This window comes from Rhinopithecus roxellana, chromosome 3 (genome assembly GCF_007565055.1).
Source record: "Rhinopithecus roxellana isolate Shanxi Qingling chromosome 3, ASM756505v1, whole genome shotgun sequence".
Classification (NCBI taxonomy): Eukaryota; Metazoa; Chordata; class Mammalia; order Primates; family Cercopithecidae; genus Rhinopithecus; species Rhinopithecus roxellana.
In genome coordinates, this window is record NC_044551.1 from 166,615,968 (window position 1) to 166,636,276 (window position 20,309).

Genomic DNA, 20,309 nt, shown 5'->3' on the forward strand with positions numbered 1-20,309 from the left:
TGTGGTCCCAACTACTTGGGGGGCTGTAGTAGGAGAATTGCTTGAGCAAGGCTGCAGTGAGCTGTGATCGCACCACTGCCCTCCAGCCTAGGTGACACAGCGAGACCCTGTCTCAAAAATAATAATAATAATAATAATAATAATAATTATTATTATTATTATTTTAAAAATAACAGAAACTGTAAAACCTACAACTATCAAGTTTCTAGAAGAAAATGTAGGAGAAAATCTATAAATTGGAGTTAGGTAAAAATTCCTGAAACACCAAAACATGATTTTAAAAATTGATGAAGTGGACTGAATTGAAATGAAGAACTTGTGCTCTTCAAAGGACACCCCTGAGAATAAAATGGCAGCCAGGTATTGGGTGGAAAATTTATAGATTACCTATTTGATGAAAAGAACTCTCAGAAAACAGTAAGAAAATGAACCCGATAGGCCGGGCGCGGTGGCTCAAGCCTGTAATCCCAGCACTTTGGGAGGCCGAGACGGGCGAATCACAAGGTCAGGAGATCGAGACCATCCTGGCTAACACGGTGAAACCCCATCTCTACTAAAGAATACAAAAAACTAGCCGGGCGAGGTGGCGGGCGCCTGTAGTCCCAGCTACTCGAGAGGCTGAGGCAGGAGAATGGCGTAAACCCAGGAGGCGGAGCTTGCAGTGAGCTGAGATCCGGCCATTGCACTCCAGCCTGGGCGACAGAGCGAGACTCCGTCTCAAAAAAAAAAAAAAAAAAGAAAGAAAATGAACCCGATTAAAAATGTGCAAAATATATGAACTGACAGTTCATCAAAGATTTACAGATGGCAAAAAGGCATAAGAAATGATGCCTCATATCATTAGTCATCTGGGAAATGAAAACTGAAATCACAATGAGATACTCCTGTATGCCTGTTAGAATGGCTAAAATTTAAAGACTGACAATACCAGATGCAGCATGAATGGAAAGCAACTGGAATTGCCATACATTGCCAGAGAAAACGTATTGGTTCAACCACATTGGAATAGAATTTGGCAGTTTCTTAAAACATTAAATGTGAACCTACCATTTAATCTGGCCATTTCACTCATCGGTATTTATCCAAGAAAAGTGAGACACATGTCCACACAAAGACTTACTTATAAATGTTCACAGTGGCTTTATTATTATTATTATTATTATTATTATTATTGAGACAGAGTCTTGCTCTGTCACCCAGGCTGGAGTGCAGTGGCGCGATCTCGGCTCACTGCAAGCTCCACCTCCCAGGTTCATGCCATTCTCCTGCCTCAGCCTCCTAAGTAGCCAGGACTACAGGCACCCGCCACCATGCCTGGCTAATTTTTTGTATTTTGAGTAGAGATGGGGTTTCACTGTGTTAGCCAGGATGGTCTCTATCTCCTGACCTCGTGATCCGCCCGCCTCAGCCTCCCAAAGTGCTGGGATTACAGGCGTGAGCCCCCCTGCCCGGCCACAGTGGCTTTATTTATAAGAGTCTCAAAGAGTGAGCCACCAGAACGTCCATCAGCAGATGCAATGGATCTGTGGATTAGTTTCTTATCGCCGTGTAACAAGTTAGCCCAATGTAATGATGTAAAGCAACATAAATGTAACATCTCCTAGTTCCTAAGGGTCAGGATTCTGGAACGTACTTGTTGGGCCTCTGCTCAGGGGCTCACAGGCTGAGATCATGGTGTCCGTCAGGACTGCTCTCTCATCCCAGCCTGGGCATCCTCTTCCATGCTCACTGGCTATTGGCAGCATGTATTTTCTTGTGGCTGTAAGTCTCAGGACCTCAGCTGTGAGTGGCCACCCACTTTCTCCCAACACAGCAGTTCACTTCCTCAAGGCCAAAAGCAGTCTCTCGCTAGCTTCATGTCTGTCTGACATCAGGAAGGACCCTGCGCTTTGAAAGGTTTGACCGATTTAGTCAGGTCCACCTGGGACATCTCCCTTTTGGTTAACTAAAAGTCAACTGACTAGTGACCTTAATCACATGGGAAAAAATCCTTTCTGCCATATAAAATGCCTAATAACCTAACATCCCCTTGCATCCAGAGGTTCCTGCCCCACCCAAGGGAAGGGCATATATACCACAGGGCGGGAATCCTGGGGCCACCTTGGAACCCACACAATGGAAACACAGCTCAGCAATGGACAGGAAGAAGCCGCTGACACCCACAACACGGATACATTCTAAACGAATCACGCCGGGTGAAAGCAGAGGGACAGATGAGCTCAGCGTCCTCACTGGGGTGAGGCTCTCACGAGTGTTCACATAGGCTGACACATGTTGTGTTTACTGTATACCAATTACACAGCCGCTCGAAAAAAGAGGCCTATAAAACCTGGTGTTTGATATAGTTATTGGAAAACATTTAAATGTGTTTTTCAACTGTAATTTTCATGAAATCTATATATATAGATCAATCATTTCTCATGAAAACAACACTGGAACTGATGAGCTATAAGCACAAACTACACGCCAATTTCAAAGACAGCATGAAAAGAAAATGTAAAATAAATCATTAGTAACTTATAGTGACTATATGTAGAAATGACAATAGGTTGGATATACTGGGTTAAATAAAATATCTTCTTAATGTTAATTTCACCTTTTTAACGTGGCTACTAGAAAATTTCAAATTAGGTTAGGGGCCCTCATAGTATTTTGACAGGACAGAGCCTGCTACAGATCTGACTACCCTGGGAGGAAAGTCGGGGAGGGACATGCAAGGTAAGTGACATCCTAAGGATAGAAATAGCCCAGCCAGGACAGGGGGACTGTTCCCATCCCCTAACACACCAACAGAGTGAAGACCAAAAAGCAAGTAAAAACCAACCAACCAAACAAAAAGAACCATTATAGAAGAAAAGAGACTTAAGAGATATAAAAATCAAATGCAACATGCGGGATGTGGATCTTTCCAGATTTGAACAAACCAACTGTTAAAAGATATTTTTGAAGTAATGGGGGCATCTGATTACAGACTGGCCACCAGATGACACTAAGAAATTATTATGAATTTTATGAGATGTGTCAACTGGCAGGAAGGTTAGGCAGACAAAGTCCGCATCAGTCCGGCAGGAATCCGCACTGTGTCTCGGATTTGCTGTAAGCACCTAATAGGGTTGGGGTGGCGATCGAGGAGGATGGGCCGGGCACTGCAGCCCTGGGAGCCGGGAGACGGGCGTGCGGTGATTCACATTCTTCCTATTCTGTATGGTGCTTTTTGTTTGTTTGCTTGTTTTCTGTGTGAAAAGGTTGAAAAAAAGAGATTCTTTCTCCCTGAAAGTCCACTGGGCCTGGATGCGGTGACCCTGGGGTGTCCTCCCTGCTTGCAGAGAGCAGGGCCCCTGGGCCTTCCTCCCTGTGTGAGCCGGACGGGGAGGGCAGCCGAACACGCCGGGCTTGGCGCTCCTCTCTCTCCTCATTAAGGTGAGTGGCAACACCACAGATCACGTTCATTATCTGAAATGTGCGACTGTCAACGGCACTGCTCATGAAATTGGTTACAGTGCAATAACCTAATTTGTTCCTCTTTCTTATACTCGTTGTTTGCAAAACAGAAGTACATTTTCCCCGGCAAACGTTTCAAGAACAGTGACATGCAGACACTTAAGGTCCTTTTCATCATCCAAAGTACTGATACACTTTGGCTGCACCCAAGCGGAAGCATCTGCACAAATCACAGGCCATGGGGGCTACGCTCAAGTCCCAGGAGCAGCTGTCACACTCTCGCCTCACCCTTTTCAAATCCCTTCCACAATCCACCTTGCGCACGTTCACAAAAACCACCGAGTGTACCATTTTTATTCTCAAGGGGCTTGTCAGCCCGGTGGTCAGAAGTGCTAAGCTGGAGAAAACCCCCCTGTGGTCAGGACACTGCCACTTCCCAGGTGGCTGATGGGCCCTACGGTCAGATACTCCAGTCCTGGAAAGTGAGGCTGTTTTATGGGAGTTTGTCACAGGAGATGCCATCTCCCTACAGGGCTCTGGAGCCTGCCTGATCTTCTCGAAGGATTCCAAGCCAGCCCTCTCTCCCCAGCCCACGTGCAGTGGTGGTGGCCAAGGCGGTGGAGCGTGCCAAGTGACCTGCTGCAGCTCAGAGCTGTGGCTTCTCCTGGTTCCTCCGCCTGCCTCTCTTGTGCTTCAGGTCTGCTGAAGGTTGACAGGGAAACCGGGAAATGGCTGGTGAGGAAGGCCCGGTGCCCTCCTGTACCGAGGCCATGCTTCCCCTCTGCCTGCAGGATGGCGACCAGGGTGGGGCCCAGTGCCTGCTGCAGAGGACAGCCTGGAATTGCAGGGCCTCTCAAGCTAGGGGCCTTGACCTTGGGTCCTCCCTCCTCTCCTTCTCCAAACACACCTTCTCCAAACACACACGTGGCCTGACTCCTGTTTGACCTTGGAGAGCAGCTGGGATATCGAGCCCTCCTGCCAGCGTCCCTGGAGCTGACTCCCACTGCAGTCCTCACACAGACTTGGCTCAGGGACACCTTGAGGGACCCTGCAGGGAGGTGCCCTGAGGCCCAGGGGCCTAACTTAGTGGTCTCCAAACTGAGAAGGGCATCTGCAGAGCAGAGACCAACAGGAGGTGTATGAGAAGCAGACATGGGAACTCCTTATAACATGACTGTGAAAATGACTGTGCCATGTAACATTTGCTACATGAAAAGCTTACCTGTAGCGTACACATGTGTCAAAAAGCACAACAGACACCTGCAGGCCTGCCACCTGGTGAGGCAGTGCCACGTCAGCAATCACCCATGCATCCTCCCTGCCCACAGATCCCCCCCTTCCAGGTCCCCACTATCTGGAATATTATTAAAAACACTTATTTATTTATTATTAAGGTAGGATTGACAAATAAAAATTGTATTTATGGTGTACAATGTGATGTTTGGATGTACGCAGACATTGTGCAATGGCTAAGTCAAGCTAATTGACCTATCACTTTGCATACTTACCATTTTTTTGTCACGTAGAACTTTTAAAAATTCATTTAAAAACATTTCTTTCTTAACTATTCAATAGAACTCACTAGAGATGCTTCCTGGGCCTGATATGTTCTGTTTGGGAAGCCTATTAATGATACATTCAACTTATTTAACAGAAATAGTATTGTTCAGGGCCGGGAACAGTGGCTCACACCTGTAATCCCAGCGCTTTGAGAGACCAAGGCAGGTGGATCACTTGAGGTCAGGGGTTCAAGACCAGCCTGGCCAACATGGTGAAACCCCGTCTCTACTAAAAAAATACAAAAATCTAGCCGGGCGAGGTGGTGGGCGCCTGTAGTCCCAGCTACTCGGGAGGCTGAGGCAGGAGAATGGCGTAAACCCGGGAGGCGGAGCTTGCAGTGAGCTGAGATCCGGCCACTGCACTCCAGCCCGGGCGACAGAGCGAGACTCCGTCTCAAAAAAAAAAAAAAAAAAAAAAAAAAAAAAAAAAAAAAAAATGACCGGGCGCGGTGGCTCAAGCCTGTAATCCCAGCACTTTGGGAGGCTGAGATGGGCGGATCACGAGGTCAGGAGATCGAGACCATCCCGGCTAACACGGTGAAACCCCGTCTCTACTAAAAAATACAAAAAAAAACTAGCCGGGCGAGGTGGTGGGCACCTGTAGTCCCAGCTACTCGGGAGGCTGAGGCAGGAGAATGGCATGAACCCAGGAGGCGGAGCTTGCTGTGAGCTGAGATCCAGCCACTGCACTCCAGGCTGGGCGACAGAGCGAGACTCCGTCTAAAAAAAAAAAAAAAAAAAAAAAAAATATATATATATATATATATATATATATAAAATTAGCCAGGTGTGGTGGCGGGCGACTATAATACCAGCTACTCAGGAGGCTGAGGCAGGAGAATTGCTTGAACCCGGGAGGAGGAGGTTGCAGTGAGCTGAGATCGCACTACTGCACTCCAGCCCGGGCAACAGTGAGACTTTGTCTCAAAAAAAAAAAAAAAAAAAATAGTATTGTTCAGGTTTTCTGTTTCTTCTTATGTCACTCTTGGTAAGTTATGTCTTTTGGGGTGTTTGTACATTTTCTCTGAAGTACATCAAATGTATTGGTATGAGGTTCTTCATAAAAATCCCTTGCTATCCTCGCCACAAGGGGAGAACCGGCAGCGATGGCTCTTTCTCCCTCCTGATAGTGATCATTTGTGCTTTCTCTTTTTTGGTCTTGGTTGGTCATGCTGGCGGGCAATCAACTTTATTCATCTTTTGAAACAGGTATTTCTCTGTTTATCAATCCCCATTCTCACAAGATAAAGTTTAAGGAGAACGTGGCACACCCTGCTTGATAGGAAGCACTCAGTAAAAATTCTATATTTCAAAGCAACACTTAGCTGCAGTATTTCTGAGTAACACCAGGGCAACAATATCCTAAGAGCCTGAGGGTTCCCAGGACCCGACTCCACCCCAAAATGTGGAGCTGGGTGTGCTGCCCGAGGCTGGTGTCAGTGAGGCTCCCCTCAGACCTCACCACGGGGCAGGGCTGCTCTCACTGACGTGCGCCTGTGGCCAGCCTGCCTCTGACTAGCCTCCTCGGTCGGTCCCTCTGCAGCACGATCCCATTCCTGGAGAGTCCCATTTGGGGACGGCGATTCAGGGCCAGGAAGCAGGGGTGCCTCAGGCACACAGGAGCTCTCTGCCTTGCCTCCCTCAGCCAGCAGCCACACACCTGTGAATCACTCAACAATGGCTGGGACAGAGGGGAGCCTGAACCCAGGGACAGCAGAGGGAAACAATGGCGGGATCCAGGGTGCTGCTCAGGGCAGTGGTGGCCCCTGACAGTGGACCCAGGCTGGACAGAGAAGGCCTGGGGTTAGCAGAGAGGTGCTACCGGCTGAGCCCAGCTCAGGCCTGAAACCCATGGCTGCTCAGCACGTGTCTGTTGGGTGGTCCACGTGATGGACAGATGGGAGGCTGTGAGCAGAGAGAGGCCCACAAAGACAGACAGTGAGAGCAGTCCACGCTCAAAAATAGCCCAGACTGTCAACAGCACAAACCCCAGACAGCAGGCTGAGCTCAAGGCCCACCCTGGCTGCACGGCCCTGGGATGCCCCCTTGTGTCCCTGAGCCTCAGTTTCCCCATCTGTAAATCGATGGCAGCTGCTGTGGGAATTACCTGAGGCCACAGGTACTCAGCCAATGGCACTGTGTGGGTGTTTAAACCATCACAGACAGCAATGGTCATTTTACTATGTATTAGTTAGCCAGATTGGCACTTTTGAATACTGTCTGGATTTTAAAACAAACAACTAAACAATTTCCTGACCAAATGACCCGGGTAGAGATTTCCTCTGCAGGGGCATTAATTAGCTGATTCCAAGAGTCTGCACTCCGTCCCACCCTTAGCGACATTCACTGCACGTAAAGCAGAAATGCACCAATTAGGATGCTGCTGTGGGACTAGAAGGCCTTGAACTGGCAACAGTGGTGCCAGTTAGCTTATTCAAAATTAATAAACCAAGGTGACCCCTCCCTTCCTTCCCTCTCTTCCTCTCTTCCCTTCCCCTCCCCTCCCCTCCCTCCTTCCTTCTTTCCCAGATGGGATCTTGTTCTGTAGCCTTGAACCCCTGACCTCAAGCGATTCTCCTACCACAGCCTCCCAAAGCGGTGGGGCTACAGGTATCAGTGACCTCACCTGGCTCATACTAAATTTCTTGAACGTGCATTGGAATTGTGGTTTTGTAGAAGAATTTCCATGTTCTTTTTTTTTTTTTTTTTTGAGACGGAGTCTCGCTCTGTCGCCCAGGCTGGAGTGCAGTGGCGCGATCTCCACTCACTGCAAGCTCCCCCTCCCGGATTCACGCCATTCTCCTGCCTCAGACTCCCGAGTAGCTGGGACTACAGGCGCCTGCCACCATCCCTGGCTAATTTTTGTATTTTTAGTAGAGACGGGGTTTCACCGTGTTAGCCAGGATGGTCTCGATCTCCTGACCTTGTGATCCACCCGTCTCAGCCTCCCAAAGTGCTGGGATTACAGGCGTGAGCCACCGTGCCCGGCCAGAATTTCCGTGTTCTAAGGTGATGCTGATGTCTTGATTCCTGTTGCTTACTCTTAAATGGCTTAGTAAAAATAATGAGCAAATGTTCCAAAATGTTAAAAACTGGGCCGGGCGCGGTGGCTCCTGTCTGTAATCTCAGCACTTCGGGAAGTCAAGGCAGGCGGATCACAAGATAAGGAGTTCAAGACCAGCCTGGCCAACATGGTGAAACCCTGTCTCTACTAAAAACACAAAAATTATCTGGGCGTGGTGGCACGTGCCTGTAATCCCAGCTACTCGGATAGGCTGAGGCCGGAGAATTGCTTGAAATGGGTCCTGGGAGACAGTGGTTGCAGTGAGCCGAGATTGCGCCACTGCACTCCAGCCTGAGCTATAGAGCAAGATTCCATCCAAAAAAAATTGATGGATTTATTTAATAGATGAAGAGTACACCATTCTTTATGGAGCTTTCCAAGTAGAAAGGCTGTAGACATCTCTAGGTCCCAGAGATCATGGCAGCCCCTCAATCCAATCCTCTCCTTGCTAAAAGCCAACATGGACTAAGCAGGAGAGTGAATAACACCACCCATGCCCAGGCCCACGCCTCCAGCACCCACACCCACGCCTCCAGCATCCACGCCCACACCTCCAGCACCCATGCCCATGCCTCCAGCACCCATGCCCATGCCTCCAGCATGAGAGGGGAGCGAATAACACCACCTATGCCCATGCCTCTAGCATGAGTAGGAGACAGGGTGCGCCCTCCTCTAACTGATGCGGGCGAGGAAAGAACACCCCAACCTTCAGAACTGGCTCCAGGGCCCACACTGGCATTGATGGGGTGTGGGCTCAGGGAGAAGCACTGTGGGAATGAGGAGAGGGGAGCTGGGGCCAAGAACTAAGGAAAAAAGAAAGTCCTTTAGCCAAGTGTGGTGGCAGGTGCTTGTGGTCTCAGCTACAGAGGCTGAGGTGGGAGGATCGCTTGAGCCCAGGAGTTGGAGGCAGCAGTGAGCTGTGATCGCACCAGTGCACTACAGCTGGGTGACAGAGCGAGACCCTGGCTCTAAATAAAAACAAGAAGAAGAAAGTCCCACCCGACATGGGGAAACAGAGCATGCCTAGGGGTGGGTGTTGGAGCACTGGCGGCTGGGGAACTGAAAGGAGACAGCAGTGGAGCCCGGAGGTGGCTGTCTCAGGAAGGCCCTGCTTCTAGGGGCCAGACATGTGGCCTGGAAGTAGAGGCAGCCTTCGGAGGCTTGCTAATAACAGACAGGAAGTAGCAAGCGTGGATGTTCAAGGACCTGTGGAAGCAAAGGTGAATTGTAAACTCAGAAAACACAAGTCCACTCCCGCCTCCCAAAGGACAAGGAAAATGGTGCACTTCACTCCGCCAACAGGAGAGGGGACTCTTACACTAAGAAACCTACTATGGTTCCCAAACCCCCAGCTCCTGCCTACAGCCATCTGTTATTACCAGTCCAGGCAAATTAAGACATTTCTAAGTTAACAGATAATATCCATACAAAGCCAGTATACAGCGCCGACACTAATCCTTCCCACAAACACACGACACCTCAACTTGAATTACCGAATGCTACGGTCTGGAAGTTTACGTCCCCCAGAATTTATACATTGAAACACAGTCCCCGGTGTGATGGCATTTTGGGGGGGCCTTTGGGAGGTGATTAGGTCTCGAGGGCAGAGCCCTCATCAATAAGATTAGTGCTCTTAGGGAAGAGGCTCCCGAGAGCTCTCTGGCGCCTTCCTCCATGTGAGGGCGTGAGGAGAGGAGCCATCTGCGAACCAGGATGCGGCCCTCACCACGCACCTTGATCTCGTACCTCCAGCCTCCAGAACTGTGAGAAATCATTCTGATATTTTGTTAGCGCAGCCTGAACAGCTGAAGACACACTAAAAATTCAGACACATGAAGAAAAACCCTAAATTATACATTTAAAAAACTCAACAGAAATGAACCCAAAAAAAGGTAAATGTGAAATTAGAGTTGCCTGAACTCACAAAAGAAAATGAGGCAAAGACCATCATCTCAGAAATGAAGACTGAATTAGAAAATCTCTTAGGGAGAATGGATTTGACTAAAAGCTTAATAGTGTTCATTAAGGAAATGAATGAAAACAACCATAAAACAAAAATAAAAGTCATCGAGAAAGCAATCTAGAAGATACATGGAAAAAAGATCTAACACAAACATATTATTGGCATCCCTGAAGATAAAAGGTAAAATAATGGTACATAATTAACATTTAACACTATAATCTAAGAAAATGTTTCAGAAATAAAAGAAGACTTAAATCTGCGTATTCAAAGAGTCCGCCACATACCTGAAATCAGTTCCAAGACAATGCCTAGTAAAATGATTAGACTTTAAAAATAAAGAAAAAAAATTCTTTGGAGCTCCAGAAAAACAATCAAGTCACTTACAAAGGAAAGAAAAGCATGTTTATATCAGACATCTTGTTGACAATGTACAAGCAATGCAACCCATAACAACATTTGTAAAAATTTAAGGAAGGACAGAAAGTAAGAGGCAAGGATTTTATAACCAGCCAATCTCTCCTTCAAGTAGCAAGAGTATAGAAAGCAAGCAGGAAATACAGTACTCACGAGTCTTTCTTAAGGAACCATCAGAAGCTAAGCTTTGTCCAGTCAAAGGGTGACTGGGAAAACTTTGGCAAAAATAAATATTAGTAATCAGAATCCAACACCATTGTGGCAGGCAGTCTCTATGGCGCTCACCCACATGAGAATCTCTACCTCTTGGTGTTCACACATTTGGGACTGAGTGGGGCTTTTGACTTTCCTCCAACCAATAGCCTATGGCAAAGATGACAGGATATCACTACTGGGATTACGTTACGTTGTTCTATCGTGTATGTGACGTCATACTATGTGATGTTTTGTTACATCTAGTCTCTAGAGACTCTTTCCTGGCTTGACAGAGTAAGCAGTCATGCTGGGAAGCCCACGTGACAGAGAACTGTGGGTGGTCCCTAGGAACTGGGGGTGACCTTTAGAAGTTGAGGTTGGCCTCCAGCCAACATCTAGTCAAAAATTTAAGCTCTAAATATAACTACAAATAACTAAATACTGCCAACAACCACATGAGTGGATGAGCAAATCCTTCCCTAGCTGAGTCTCTACATGAGAACCTAGTCCTGGCCACCACCAGCAGTACTCAGCTAAGCCATGCCCAGACTCCTGATCCACAGAAATGATGAGCTAATAAGCATGTGTTGCTTTAAGCCACTAGGTCAATGATAAGTTATTACACAGCAACAGATAACTAATACAATGATATCAAAACATACTACAGGCTGGGCGCAGTGGCTCACGCCTGTAATCCCAGCACTTTGGGAAGCCAAGGCGGGAGGATCACTTAAGGCCAGGAGTTCGAGACCAGCCTGGCCAACATGGTGAAACCCCGTCTCTACCAAAAATATAACTTAACCGGGCATGGTGGTGCATGCCTGTAATCCCAGCCACTTGGGAGGCTGAGGCAGGAGAATCACTTGAACCTGGGAGGCAGAGGTTGGAGTGAGCCGAGATCATGCCACTGCACTCCAGCCTGGGTAACAGAGTGAGACTCTGTCTCAAAAAACAAACAAACAAACAAACAAACAAACAACAACAAAAAAGTGAAATTTGGGGAGAGGCAAAAGTTCTATGCAGCTTTTTGACTGTGTGTGGGTCAGCATCCCTAACCTTCTCATTGTTCGAGGGCCAACTGTAATTGCTAAACTGTATTCCATTGTATGGACATATATCTTGTTTATTTATTCACCAGTTGATGAACAACTGCATTGTCTCTACTTTTCTGGCCATTATAAGCAATGCTGTTATGAGCATTTGTGTACAAGTCTTTGCGGGGACATTTCATTGTTTTCATTTCTCTTAGCTTCCTGGGAGTGGGACCATTGGTTCATACGGTATTTTTATGTTTAAATTTTAAAGAAACTGCCAAACTATTTTCTACATCATGTCCAAGTGGGACTTATTTCAGAAATGCAAAGATGGCCTAGTGTTAATATTCATACGTTTTGTGTCTTACTGTTTACCTCACCCTAGTCCCAGACCTGATATCGGGAAATCCATCGCTGACTCATTATGATAATAGCGCTAAGGAGAAACATCAGATCATTATCTCCATACATGGCTCCAACAAAGTCCAACACCAATCCTGATTTTTAAAACCACCAACAAAATACGAGCCAGTGGATATTTCCTTATCTATCTATCTATCTATCATCTATCTATCTATCTAATCCATCTATCTATCTCTTCCCATCCTGAAGTCAGCATCTTTCTTAATAGGGGAAGTATTAGAGGCCTTTTTACTAAAGTCAGGAACAAGGTAAGGAGGCCCACTACATCCAATATTTAATACTGAATTGGAGTTATTCAGCCAATTTAATAAGATAAAAGAAAGCATAAAAATCAATAGAGAAGCAGTAAAGCTATTTGAATTTGTAGATGACAGAATGACTAAGAGAATCAAAGATAAAACTAACAACAGGCCGGACATGGTGGCTCATGCCTGTAATCCCAGCACTTTGGGAGGCCGAGGCAGTGGATCAGCTGAGGTCAGGAGTTCAAGACCAGCCTGGACAAGATGGCGAAACCCCGTCTCTACTAAAAATACAAAAATTAGCTGGATGCGGTGGCAGGTGCCTGTAATCTTAGCTACTTGGGAAGCTGAGGCACGAGAATCACTTGAACGTGGGAGGCAGAGGTTGTGGTGAGCGGAGATCACGCTACTGCACTCCAGCCTGGGTGACAGAGCGAGACTCTGTCTCAAAAAAAATAAAATAAATAAATAAATAAAAGACTAACAATAAAACTAACAATAAAAATTCAGGTAAGACAGAAAGATACAAAATAACATACACAAAACAGTAGTCAATTCAAAGATATAATTGAAAAAACCATTTATAGTAGTAATACACAAGGTAAAAATACTCATGAATAAACTTCCTAAGAAATATGAAAAACATATATGAGGAAAACTTCAAAACACTCCTAGAAGTAGTCTTGAACAAACAGAAAGATATCTCTTGGTTTTGGATAAGATAACTCAACTTCATAAAGATGCCAATTATCCTAAAGTTAATATATAAGCCTAATATAAACTTAATATGATCTCCTTCCCGACCCAAATACCAGCAACACGCTGCAATAGCCAGGAAATCCTTGCAGCAAAAAGCAGTGGAAGGAATTTGCCCACCAGATAGTAAAACACAACAAGGAGAGTTGAGCCCAATCTCTCTCCTCTATTGCAATGGTCTTGAATAAAATTTTCTTTGCCATTATTTATTATTATTATTATTATTATTATTATTTCGAGACAGAGTCTCGCTCTGTCGCCCAGGCTGGAGTGCAGTGGTACGATCTCAGCTCAGTTCACCAAACTCTGCCTCCCGGGTTCAAGCAATTCTCGTGCCTTAGCCTCCCAAGTAGCTGGGATTACAGGCATGTGCCACCACACCCGGCTAATTTTTTACATTTTTTGGTAGAGACAGGGTTTTACCATGTTGGCCAGGCTGGTTTCAAACTCCTGACCTCAAGTGATCCACCCACCTCAGCCTTGCAAAGTGCTGGGATTACAGGCGTGAGCCACTGTTCCAGGCCCTCTTTGTCTTTAAATATATATATATTTTTTCTCTCTCTTTCACCAGTATGTGAACAGATGGAATAGACAGACCTGTGAGACAAACTAGAAAGCCCAGAAACAGGCCCAGGGCTTGGATGTTTAGTGTATGATGAAGGTGCATTTCAAATCACTGGAGGAAAGATGACCTTTTAAATAAATGGCATTGGGATAGAGTGCTAGACATTTAGAAAAAGACTAAATTGGATCCACAGACTAAGTACAAAACTAAACAAATATTAGAAAACACAGATGATTGCTTTATAATTGGGCTTTTCATAGTTAGAAAAGTCTAACTATGATTCCAAATCTATGTGAAAAGATGTCCAATTTCATTTATAATAATAGAAATATAAATTTAAAATACACTGAAATACTATTTCTCAGCTCTCAAACCAGCGAGGCTGTGGGGAAACAGAAGACGCTGTGATACACTGGTGGTGGGAATGAATGCAAAATGGTGCTACCTCTTGACAGGGAATGTGGAACTAGCTAACAAAATAAATCCATATTCACTCCTACTTCTAGAAATGTGTTCTAAATAGACACCTTTGCAAATATTAACAATATAGGTGTAAGGTTATCCATTACTCCATTATTTTAAATGTAAAAAAGGCTCGGAAAAAAACAAAATGTTCATCCACAGGACATAATTTGAATAAACAATAACAGTACAGCTACAGAACGGAATGCTACGTGAGTGTAAAAAAGAATGAGGCAGGTCTCCACGAACTGGTAAGAAGTTATTTTCAGGACATACTTCTAATTGAAGAAAAACAAGAAGCTGCATGGCTAACTTTTGTGATAATGCTTAAATGACTTGTTTTGCAGAAAGACACACAGGAAGGATAAACCAGAAAATATTTTAAATGGCTACCAATGGTGTGGGAACAAGGAGGAAGACGCAGGGGTGGATTGAGACCTCTAAGGATAGCTTTTTAATAGCTTTGACCTTTAAACCACGTGTTTTACATACTCAAAAAAATAAAATTACATCCTAAAGTCTAAAGGAAAAAAACCTCCAAATTGAATGCAAGAAGAAACACACGAAGCTATCAGTGTGTCCGATTGATAACATAACCACACAGCACTCTGCCTGCACACCCGTGGAAATCCCGATGCTGACCTAGTAGGTTTTGGTTGGCTTTGGTGTGGATGCAGTAATTCTGAAACTATTTCGGGGTGCATTGTAGGGCTAAGTAAATGACTAAACATATTAATGTTTGGGGGAACAAGGTTCTCACTGCAGGAGAAAGGGAATGGAAATATTAATTTTTAGTAAAAAAGAAAGGTGTCTTCGCTTGATCCACTGACAAGGCCTAGAGGCAGCGAGTGTACGCCCCACACTAAGCCCGGGTCCCACGTGAGGAGCCAAGGCCCCTTGAAGAAATGGCTCTGGGTCTAGGTCCAGGTACAAGTGAGAGCCGGAACCACCCCAGAGACTGGCGTGGAATGGCAGGAGGGTGCAGACCCCGGCCTGAAAAGGGCCAGGTCCCGGGCAGGGCCCCACATCTGGCGGCCCGCGGGCTCCTCCTCGCCAGTCCCGCCCGGGCTCCGCAGCCTATGGGTCTCTCGCCTGCCTTCCCTCTCCGGCCCTGGCAGTGCGCCCACCCGCCGCCAGGGGCAGCCTTTCAACGCCCAACCTCAAACCCCCGGGGCTGCCCAGGACATCCAGACCCCGCACGGACTCGACTCCAGCTCCGCCCCCTCCTGCCCTCAGGGATCTCACCCACGCTGTTCCCCCAGGCTCCCGGTCCATCACAGCACAGGCAGGGCTCCCCGCTCGCTCGGGACAGCCTCCCTGACCAGACGAAGGCTCCGCCGCGCCCTGGTCTCCCTCTGCCCCAGTCACCCCACTGCATGTTCTTCCCAGCACGCATTCTTGGCCATGTCCTTGCTTTTCCCTTTGATTCCTTGTTTGCTGTCCCCTCCCACACCAGCTAGTGAGCATTTACGGGGGCAGGCAGCAGGCGGCGCACACTACGCGCTCAATGAATGCGCTGGGCCAGTGAGTGGACAACCCTAGTCCCACTCCACCAGTCGCCTGGCACAGCGGCTGCACTACGGCTATTGCAGCCAGTCCTACCAGAGGTGGGACCCCAGCGTTGCCACTCCATGGTCCCGCCGCTCTCTAAGCCTCAGCTACTCCACCTACCTGGCAGGCAGAGCTTCCCAGGACTCTTCTCAGGCTCCCGGGGCTCGGTAGAACTTCTGTCTCCCCCACAGCTCCAGGAGGCAGGAGGTAGGGGCCGGGATGAGCTCCTCCATCACCCCAACTTCCCAGCTCTTTCTCAGTTTCCCACGCCCACGCAGAGCATGGGGCGGTGTCGGCAGCACCCTTCCCCAAGCCCCTCCAAGCATCGCCTTCCCAATCTAAATACAAAGAGTGGACCAGGTGGTCCCTTGATGCCGTCCGCTGTCACTGCGTGAGAGACACACCCAGGACTCCCAGTAGACCCCACTGTTCTCGCAGGCCCTCTGAGAGTAGTAGCACTGATCCTTTCCTCAAATCCGATCCCATCCTCAAGGGCAACAGCACCCTCTTCCCCCAGGCGCAAGGTCCTTTCCCTTCTGTACCTGCACTGGCAGGTCTGCCCTGCCGTCCCCATTTCATAGAGAGGGAAACTGAGGTCCGGTACGGGCGGAGGCTTTGGTCCAGGCTGGCTTTTCCTGCCACGCGAGTGGGTGAAAGAAGCTTGCTCTTCGCGCCCAGCAGGGGCTGGGGGCGCGCGGCAGAGCCGGGTCTCCCGCCGGGTGGCCGGGGGTGTGCCCTTAGGGTCCCCTTCCCGCCACCCCTGCGCCTCCAGTCCCAGCAGCCGCTGGGACCCCGCCCTGCTGACCCCGGCGCACGCTCCCGAGCCGCGCGCAGCCTCCCGCCACCTGCCGACCCCGCCACGCGGACCGCACACTCACGTGCGCCGCGGCACCCGGCCCCGCCGGCCGGCCACGCGCACTGTCACCACGCGCGAACCTGTGCTCCGGGTCAGGCCCGGGCGTGTCCTCCAACGGCCCGGACACCGGCCGTCCCCGCCGGGCTCGCTGCCCAGCACCCACGCCGCGACCTCGCCCGCGCCCCGCGCCCGCCGGCAGCGCTCCCCAGCCCCCGCGAGCCCGCGCCCTGGCCCGCTCTGCCAGGTGTCCCCGGCCGCGCACCACTCACCGACTCCCGGCGCGCCCGAACTCCGGGCCCGGCCCATGGGCAGCGCCCGCTGCGAGCCTCGGCGCCGCGGACCCCGGGCGCCGCGGGCCCGCCGCCGCCGCCGCCGCCCGCCCGCCCGCTCCCAGCGCAGCCCGCACGAGCGCTTGGCGGCGGCCCCAGAGTAGAGAGGCGCGGCGCCCCCTCGTGGCAATCTGGGAGCGAGGAGCGGGCGGGGCGCGGGGTGGAGCTGCGGGAGCCCCACGGGCGGCGCTGCACACCCGCGCCTTCCGCGCCCAGGCCGCGGGGTCTCGGCCAAACGCCCCCCCTGCGTTCAGGCCTCCGCGGCGGCTAGCCCACCGCGCCAGGACAGCCAGCTCAGACCGTCAGACGCTGCCCTCTGGAGCGCGGACCCTGGCGGACGCTGCGCCGAGCTGCCCCAGCCTACCCCTCACCCGGTGGGCCTCTGGCGCCCCAAAACCCAGTTCACCCTGTCTTCTCAAGACTGGGCCCGGCCTCGTTCTCTGGGCTGGCCTCCTACCATGGCCACCTAGGTTGCCTGTGTCCCCGAGTGGCACAACCCTGGATAGGCATCCATCAGGGGATGAGTAAAGGGCGCCCCCTCCCCCGACCCCGCCACCTTCTCGGTGCTCTCCTGTGGCTCCCAGGGAGGGTGGATGCCACTTTGAAGACACCAGGGTGCTGGGAGGATGGCGATGCGCGATTTCACTTATAGAAAGGGAGAGGGGCTCTAACAGGATCCAGTGGCCTCCTTGAACTGGGTCCACCTTCAGTGAAAGTTCCCTGGTTGGTTCCAGCATAGAGGTCAGGACACCTGTCCTCGTGTGTCCAGTTTGTCCCTTCCGCTGGGTTTGTGGTCTCGCTGACTTCAAGAATGAAGCTGTGGACCTTGGCAGTGAGTGTTACAGCTCTTAAAGGTGGTGCGGACCCAAAGAGTGAGTATCCGCAAGATTTATCATGAAGAGCAGAACAAAGCTTCTACAGCACTGAAGAAGACCTGAACAGGTACCTGCTGCTGGCTGGCCAGGAGTGGGCGGACAACTTTTATTCCCTTATTTGTCCCCGCCCATGTCCTGCTGATTGGTCCATTTTACAGAGTGCTGATTGGTGCATTTACAGTCCTCTGGCTAGCCAGAAAATTCTCGCAGTCCTCACCCAACCCAGAAGTCCAGCTGGCTTCACCTCTCACTCTACTTTAGTCAGGACCTGCCTGATGAGATGTGGCCCAAAACAACCCAACCAGCTTGAGCAAAAAGAACTTACTGGCTTGTGGATCATAAAAAGCCAAGGTTTGCTGCTTAGAGGAATAGCTAGATCCAGGTGCTTAACCTGTCTGCATAGAAACCGGCCTCCCCTATCTCCCAGTCTTTCTGTGGCAGAGTGGCCTTGGGTTGACACCTCAGAGAGGGCACGTCTGCCTGATAGTTACAAGGACAAACTGTGGCTGCCACACACAAGCTCCGAGGAGCCGTGCTTAGGCCATTTCCGCAGACCTAGGGAGCAAGAATAACAGGCCTGGTGTTGTCTTGGTAGAGCTGGGGCAGAGTTAGCCATGTGTCAGCTTTGAGCATGGAGCAAGGTGCTGTTCCAGGCTTCCCTGAAGGCTGTTTCTGGAAGAATGGACAGGTTAAAAACCACAGAGTCCAGCCCATTTCTTGAACTGTTAGAGAAACTGAGTCCTGGAGAGAGTGGGCATCTGCCTAGGGCTTACAGATGTATTAGAATCAATGTGGGCCGGCTAGGCTGGGCAGTGAGGCAGCAGGGCTGGGGCCAGGGCCAGGGCCAGGGCCAGAGGCTGGTCCTAGGGAGGGGTGATGTCTGAGACCAAGGGTCAGGTGTGGGGAAAGGGAGGGGGAACAGAGGCGGGCACTTGGTCTGGGGTGAGCTTCCAGCAGGTAGACAGATGCACCTCAGGGTGCAGGCACTGGGCCACTCCCTGCATCTTCTCTGATTATCACCCTGTGCCCCTAAGCCTCAGGTCCAGTCCCAGAGTGCCCCCTGGATGAAGCCAGGAGTCTAGGAGGAGAGGCTGCAAGAGGGACCTTGGAAGAGCTGACCCACTCGGCTGTGTTGTTCTGGAGTCCGGGCGGCACTGAGCAGCTCTCCTAACCAAGTGCAGCTCAGCGGGGTGAGGCCAGCCTTTCCCAGCCCTCCCTTGCTCTGTGAGCAAAGGCTTGCTGTGCCCTGATAAAGCACTTTCTCCAGCAAGTGGCTGGGGCCACTGAGGTATGATTGTCCTGCTGGGAGCAGGGCAGGGGACGCTTGGATGAGGCCAGAACAGCTGGAACATAGGTGTGGACTAGCTTATGGCCACAGCTCCATGTCCCACAGGGGTGAGGGTGGCAGAGCTATGCTCTGGGACGAGGGAGAAGACTGTGTTCCCTGAGGTCTCCTGTGTCCTCTCCCTGCCAGACCCACCGCTGCCGAGAGTTGGGCCTGTGCTGAGGAAGAAGCATGAGCTGCAGTCGCGGCCACCACCGGGAAGGTCTTTGAGCCTCGCGGCCAGCGAGGAGTTCTGTCCTGAGTCCCCAGCCTCGTGGGACCCTGGCTGCAGGTGCCACCACTGGACCCTGGGAGGCATCTGCCCCCGCCCCCTCAGAGCCCACCCAGGAGCACCCTCTAGCAAGAAGCCTCTCCTGCCCAGCCCCTACCCAGCCCGCCCAACTTCTCACTCCAGAACATGCCCCAGGACTAATCCCTGAGTGAGGGCACTGGGACAGAGGGTGAGCCATCCCTAGGGCCATCAGCTCAGTCTCCCCTCACCCCACCACTGCCCTGAGACATCTATCAGGTGGAGACTTACCCAGGGCCTGTGTGTGCCGGGCATCATGCTGGGTGCTGGGAATATAGCAGAGAGCCCGACACGGGGTTCCTGCCCCCTGGAACTCACAGTTTAGAGAAGGGAGGCTGAAGACTAACCTGAAAGGCTGAAAACAGTGTTTACTGTTTTAAACAAAAGAGTAGAAACAATCATTTCGGAGAGCGCTAAGTGCCATGAAGGAAGCCATACTGGGGAGGTGGTTGAGTGCGGCGGGCTGCTTTAGAAGGGAGGGCCCAGGAAGGGCCTCTCCAGGCACATCAGGTGAAGAACTGGCCACACAGGGTCTGGGAAACGGACCTGGGCAGAGGGAAGAGCAAGGGTGAGTCCCTGTGGCTGGCATGGACTTTGCATCGTTTTTGGAAAAAAAGAGGCTGGAGAGTGGCTGGAGCCAAGGTGGAAGGGAACAGGGCCAGGCAGGGTGTCCAGGCAGGCAAGGAGCTGGATCCTGTCCTCCAGGTGTTGACACAGGGGCAGGTGTGGCCGCAGCCCTGCCAGCAGCACCCCCAGCAAGAGGGGGTGGTGCCGTCCCCAGATGTAGGGGTCCTGACACCCACGAAGCCTTTCCCAGCACCTTCAGCCCCTGTGTAGCTGCCCCTGTCCTGGATGGCACATCCTGCACACATGTGACTCTGGGAGACCTGAGTGTGCCCCACCAGTTCAGCACTGGGTTAGTGGAGCTGGAGTCCTTGTTCACCGG

The 20,309-nt window shown here is 50.3% G+C and overlaps 1 protein-coding gene across 1 annotated transcript in view; it reads right to left on the reverse strand.

The window, feature by feature from the left end:
* Positions 1-16,949, reverse strand: part of RASGEF1C (RasGEF domain family member 1C) — a 110,773-nt gene extending 93,824 nt beyond the window's left edge. Inside the window, exon 1 of the mRNA XM_030927449.1 lies at positions 16,795-16,949. The gene's annotated coding sequence lies outside the window, so the exon portion shown is untranslated. The remainder of the gene's footprint in view (positions 1-16,794) is intronic.
* Between the last annotated feature and the right edge of the window lie 3,360 nt (positions 16,950-20,309).